The sequence below is a fragment of the Amblyraja radiata genome, chromosome 42 (genome assembly GCF_010909765.2).
Source record: "Amblyraja radiata isolate CabotCenter1 chromosome 42, sAmbRad1.1.pri, whole genome shotgun sequence".
Lineage (NCBI taxonomy): Eukaryota > Metazoa > Chordata > Chondrichthyes > Rajiformes > Rajidae > Amblyraja > Amblyraja radiata.
This window is the reverse complement of record NC_045997.1, coordinates 1,644,905-1,651,496: the sequence shown is the minus strand read 5'-3', so window position 1 is coordinate 1,651,496 and position 6,592 is coordinate 1,644,905. Positions and strand designations below refer to the sequence as shown.

The following is a 6,592-nucleotide window of genomic DNA, read 5'->3' as shown; positions in this document are numbered from 1 at the left end:
CAAATTACAATCAAAGAAATAGGTGAAACAATAAAATCGCTGAAAAATGGTAAGACACCGGGACCAGATGGTTTTAATAATGAATTTTATAAAAAATTTCAGGAGATAACAACCCCTTATTTATTTAATTTATACTCCCATGCTTTTAAAGAAAACAAACTACCTGAAACACTAACAGAATCAACTATTACGCTTATTACAAAAAAAGATAAAGATTTAGAAGATCCGGGCTCGTACAGAGCTATATCACTTTTAAATACAGATCAGAAAATTTTTGCAAAGATTTTAGCAAGAAGATTAAGCAAATATATTAGTAAATTGATAAACCCTGATCAAACGGGGTTTATACCTAAAAGATACTCATTTAATAATCTGAGACGCCTGTTTAATATAATGTACTCGCATAAAGTAGAGGAAGAAGATATATCAATTATTTATTTGGATGCAGAGAAAGCATTTGATCAGGTAGAGTGGCAATACATATAAAGTACTACAAAAATTTAATATGGGAGAGAATTTTATAACATGGGTAAAATTATTATATGATAAACCGATGGCAAGAATGTTAACTAATAACATGTTATCTCAAAAATTTCAACTATCAAGGGGTAATAGGCAGGGATGTGCACTATCACTCCTGCTATTTGCACTTATGATAGAACCCCTGGCTGAAAGTATAAGAATTCATCCGAATATTCAGGGCTATAATACCAGGGACTCAAAGAATAAAATCTCATTATATGCAGACGATATACTTTTATATATTACAAAGTCACAAACCAGCATACCAAATTTATTAAACTTAATAGAGGAATTTGGGTCTTTTTCTGGATATAACCATATAATATAACAATAACCATATAACAATTACAGCACGGAAACAGGCCATCTCGACCCCTCTAGTCCGTGCCGAACACATAGTCTCCCCTAGTCCCATATACCTGCGCTCAGACCATAACCCTCCATTCCTTTCCCATCCATATAACTATCCAATTTATTTTTAAATGATAAAAACGAACCTGCCTCCACCACCTTCACTGGAAGCTCATTCCACACAGCTACCACTCTCTGCGTAAAGAAGTTCCCCCTCATGTTACCCCTAAACTTCAGTCCCTTAATTCTCAAGTCATGTCCCCTTGTTTGAATCTTCCCTACTCTCAGTGGGAAAAGCTTTTCCACGTCAACTCTGTCTATCCCTCTCATCATTTTAAAAACCTCTATCAAGTCCCCCCTTAACCTTCTGCGCTCCAAAGAATAAAGCCCTAACTTGTTCAACCTTTCTCTGTAACTTAGTTGCTGAAACCCAGGCAACATTCTAGTAAAATATAGAATAAACTGGAATAAAAGTGAAATCATGACATTAAACCCTCAAGAACCTACACACTTACTGAAGTTCCCCTTTAAAAAAGCAACAGAAAAATTTAAATATTTGGGTATTCAGATTACTAGAAAATATAAAGCATTATTCAATGCTAATTTCATACCTTTATTAAATAAACTTAATACGTTGATTAAATTTTGGAAAACACTTCCCTTATCATTATTAGGTAGAATAAATGCAATAAAAATGATCTTCCTACCACAATTACTATACCTATTTCAATCTATACCGGTATATATACCAACATTTTTTTTTTTAAATTAGACTCTAATATTACTAATTATATTTGGGACTATAGATCACATAGAGTCACAAAAAAACACTTATGTAAACCAAAAGAGGTCGGGGGACTTTCACTTCCGAATGTTATGTATTATTACTGGGCAGTGCATATTAAGAATATGATTTATTGGTTGGATAGTTCTACCCAACAGACAGAATGGATAAAAATGGAGAAGGAGGATTGCCATCCTTGTAATATAGGAACGATCCTCTTCTCCCCAAAAAAACTGAATAACACAATATATAAGAAGAACCCAATTATATATGGTACAATAAGAATTTGGAAACAAATAAAATTATCTTTAAAATTAAGAAATCTATCACTGTTAATGCCAATAGCGAATAACCCTTTATTTAAACCATCTCTTATTGATAAGACATATAACCAATGGGAAAGTCTCGGAATTAGAAAGGTCGGGGATATGTACGAAATGGGAAACTTACTATCATTCCAACAACTACAATTAAAATTTAAATTGAAAAACAACCAATATTTTAAATATCTTCAGATTTGCGATTTCGTGAAAAAATATATACAAGGATATCAAAAAGTAACTCCTGACATTGGAAGAAGCAATGAATATTGTAGCTGACTCACAAAAATTAATATCATATTTATATAATAGTATTCTAAATATAGACCTACCATCGACAGAGGTACTTAGAGAAGAGTGGGAACGGGAACTAATGATAAAAATTACGAAGGTTAAATGGGAAAAATACCTGATATATATTCACAAATGTTCAATTAATGTAAGACATAATCTAATTCAATTTAAAATTGTACATAGATTATATTATTCAAAAACAAGATTGAACAAATTTTATCCAAATATATCCGCCACTTGTGATAAATGTCTAGCCCAAAAGGCAACTATAACACACTCCTTAGTTTCCTGCATAAAACTTTATAGATTTTGGAATGATATTTTTGAAATATTTACAGAATTATTTAAGACAAGAATGGAACCTAATACTGAAATGATTATATTTGGGGTAATGGAAGATGGGAATAAATTGAACACATCTCAAAATCTATTCCTTAACTATGGTTTAATAATAGCAAATAAATTAATTCTTAAATTTTGGAAGGGTACATCAATACCAACGCTTAAAATGTGGATTGCAAGTATGTTGGACACCGCTCATCTTGAGGAAATGCGATTCCTCCTAATGGATAAATCAGACCAATTCATAACAAGTTGGTCTCCATTCGTCGTTTTTTTGGAACCATATGGTGCAACACAATTGTAAAAAATAACTGTTTCAGGATGGACGAGGGTTGGTCAAGATTATAAATAATGATCTCCTTTTCTTTTTTATTTTATTTTATTTTCTCTATTCTCTCTCTCAACTTTCTTCATTTACTCGTTTTCTTTTTTCACACACTATATATTTCACATCTTTCTATCCTTTACTATCTAACTTCTTTTTCTTATTCTAACCTTTTTTCAGTGTAACAAAAACAAAAAAAAGTTGTACATAAAATGTATTATGAAAATATATATTAGGCACTTTGGTGCCATATGACTGTACTTCCTTCTAATAAAATAAAATATTTAAAAGCGGCCACGCACAACAAGACTGCTAACTAACCAGTCCTTATTACGCAATACCCAGTCTAGAATAGCCTGCTCTCTCTTTGGTCCCACTACATGTTGGTTTAGAAAACTATCCCGCATACATTCCAAGAAATCCTCCTCCTCAGCACCCCAGCCAATTTGATTCACCCAATCTATATGTAGATCGAAGTCACCCATTATAACTGTTTTACCTTTGTTGTACGCATTTCTAATTTCCTGCTTGATGCCATCCCCAACTTCACTACTATTGTTAGGTGGCCTGTACACAACCCCCACTGGCGTTTTCTGCCCTTAGTATTTCGGTGCTCTACCCATAATGATTCCGCATCCTCCAAGCTAATGTCCTTCTTTACTATTGCGTTACTCTCCCATATAACCAGCAACGCGACCCCACCTCCCTTTTCTTTCTGTCTATCCCTCCTGAATATTGAAGATCCCTGGATGTTCAGCTCCCAGCCTTTGTCACCCTGGAGTCATGTCTCCGTGATCCCAACTATATCATAGTCTTTAATACCTATCTGCACATTCAACTCATCCATCTTATTATGAATGCTCCTTGCATTGAGATACAAAACCTTCAGGCTTGTTTTTACAACACTCTTACCCCTTATACAATTATGTTGAAAATGGCTCTTTTTGATTTTTGCCCTGGATTTGTCTGCCTACCATATAACTATATAACCATATAACCATATAACAATTACAGCACGGAAAAAGGCCATCTCAGCCCTTCTAGTCCGTGCCGAACACGTATCCCCCTTTAGTCCAATCTACCTGCACTCAGACCATAACCCTCCATTCTTTTCCCGTCCATATAACTATCCAATTTATTTTTAAATGATAAAATCGAACCTGCCTCCACCACTTTCACTGGAAGCTCATTCCACACAGCTACCACTATCTGAGTAAAGAAGTTCCCCCTAATATACCCCTGAACTTTTGTCCCTTAATTCTCAAGTCATGTCTTCTTGTATGAAACTTCCCTACTGTCAATGGGAAAAGCTTATCCACGTCAACTCTGTCTATCCCTCTCATCATTTTAAATACCTCTATCAAGTCCCCCCTTAACCTTCTGCGCTCCAAAGAATAAAGACCTAACTTGTTCAACCCTTCTCTGTAACTTAGTTGCTGAAAGCCAGGCAACATTCTGGTAAATCTCCTCTGTACTCTCTCTATTTTGTTGACATCCTTCCTATAATTAGGCGACCAACATTGTACACCATACTCCAGAATTGGCCTCACCAATGTCTTGTACAATTTTAACATTACATCCCAACTTCTATACTCAATGCTCTGATTTATAAAGGCCAGCACACCAAAATCTGTTTTTACCACCCTATCTACATGAGATTCCACCAGCAGGGTACTGTGCACAGTTATTCCTAGATCGCACTGTTGAACTGCATTCCTCAATTATCTACCATTTACTGTACCATGTACGTCCTAATTTCATTTGACCTGCCAAGATGTAGAGCCTCACACTTATCAGCATTAAACTCCATCTGCCATCTTTCAGCCCACTCTTCCAACTGGCATACATCTCTCTGTAGACTTTGAAAATCTACTTCATTATCCACAACACCACCTATCTTAGTATCATCTGCATACTTACCAATCCAATTTACCACACCATCATCCAGATCATTGATGTATATGACAAACAACAGTGGACCCAACACAGATCCCTGTGGCAGCCCACTAGTCACTGGCCTGCAACCTGACAAACAACCATCCACCATTACTCTCTGTCATCTCCCATTCAGCCACTGTTGAATCCATCTTGCTACTCCCCCATTAATACCCAACAATTGAACCTTCTTAACAAACCTTCCATTAGGAACCTTGTCAAAAGCCTTACTGAAGTCCATATACACAGCATACACTGCTTTACCCTCATCAATTTCCCGAGTAACCTCTTCAAAAAATTCAAGAAGATTAGTCAAACATGACCTTCCAGGCACAAATCCATGTTGACTGTTCCTAATCAGACCCTGTTTATCCAGATGCTTATATATATATTATCTCTAATTATCCTTGCCATTAATTTAACACCACTGACGTCAAACTAACAGGTCAATAATTGCTAGGTTTACTCTTAGAACCCTTTTTAAACAATGGAACAACATGCGCAGTACGCCAATCCTCCGGCACCATTCCCGTTTCTAATGACATTTGAAATAATTCTGTCATAGCCCCTGCTATTTCTACACTAACTCCCCTCAATGTCCTAGGGAATATCCTGTCCGGACCTGGAGACTTATCCAATTTTATATTTTTCAAAAGTGTCAGTACTTCCTCTTCTTTGAATCTCATAGTTTCCATAGCTAGTCTACTTGTTTACCTTACCTCACATAATTCAATACCCTTCTCCTTGGTGAATACCGAAGAAAAGAAATCGTTCAATATCTCCCCCATTTCTTTTGGCTCTGCAGATAGCTGTCCATTCTGACTCTCTAATGGACCAATTGTATCCCTCGTTATCCTTTTGCTATCAATATAGCTGTAAAAACCCTTTGGATTTACTTTCACCTTACTTGCCAAAGCAACCTCATATGTTCTTTTAGCTTTTTCTAATTTCTTTCTTAAGATTCTTTTTACCACTTTTACTTTTCACCTTGCTACCTATTGCTTCTACCCTAGTTTTACACCCCTCTTCTCTCTGCTCAAACATTTAAGATACCCACCACCTCTTATTCTCTGTATATCATATTTTCTTCTCCCCCCCCCCCTACATGTTGATTCTGAGTGCTTCCCTTCTCTGCCTCTCTGCCTCACACACTGTCTACTAGCTTTCTCTATCTGAGTCCCTCCCCACAACCGTTCGAGTTTAAAGTCTCCCCTCTAGCCGTTGCAAACCACCCCGCCAGGATATCGGTCCTGCCCAGGTTCATGTTCAATCTGTCCTTTTTGTACAGGTCACACCTTCCCCAAAATAGGATCCAATGATCCAGAAACTTGAATTCCTGCCACTGCACCAGTCCTTCAGCCACGCATTTATCCTCCACCTCGCTCCATTACTTCTATCACTTTCGCATGGCACAGGCAGTAATCCTGAGATTGTTATATTTGCGGTCCTTTTACTTAACTCTCTTCCTTACTCCCTAAATTCTGCTTTCAGGACCCCTTCTCTTTTACTACCTATGTCATTGGTACCTATATGTACCACGACCTCGGGCTCCTCTCCCTCCCATTTCAGGATATCTTGGACACGTTCAGGCACATCCCAGACCCTGGCTCCAGCGAGGCAAACCACTATCCGGGTCTCCAGACTGCGTCCACAGAATCGCCTGTCTGACCCCCTAACTATCGAGCCTCCTATTACTACTGCCCTCCTCTTCTTTTCCTT

The 6,592-nt window shown here is 37.1% G+C and overlaps 1 long non-coding RNA gene across 1 annotated transcript; it reads right to left on the bottom strand.

Moving 5' to 3' along the window:
- Positions 1-3,875: 3,875 nt before the first annotated feature.
- On the bottom strand, positions 3,876-6,116 carry LOC116967960. Its single transcript, XR_004410365.1, has 3 exons — positions 5,845-6,116; positions 4,099-4,102; positions 3,876-3,908 (listed from the first exon to the last, which is right to left on the bottom strand). It is a non-coding gene; the product is annotated as an uncharacterized LOC116967960 (long non-coding RNA).
- Positions 6,117-6,592: the final 476 nt, after the last annotated feature.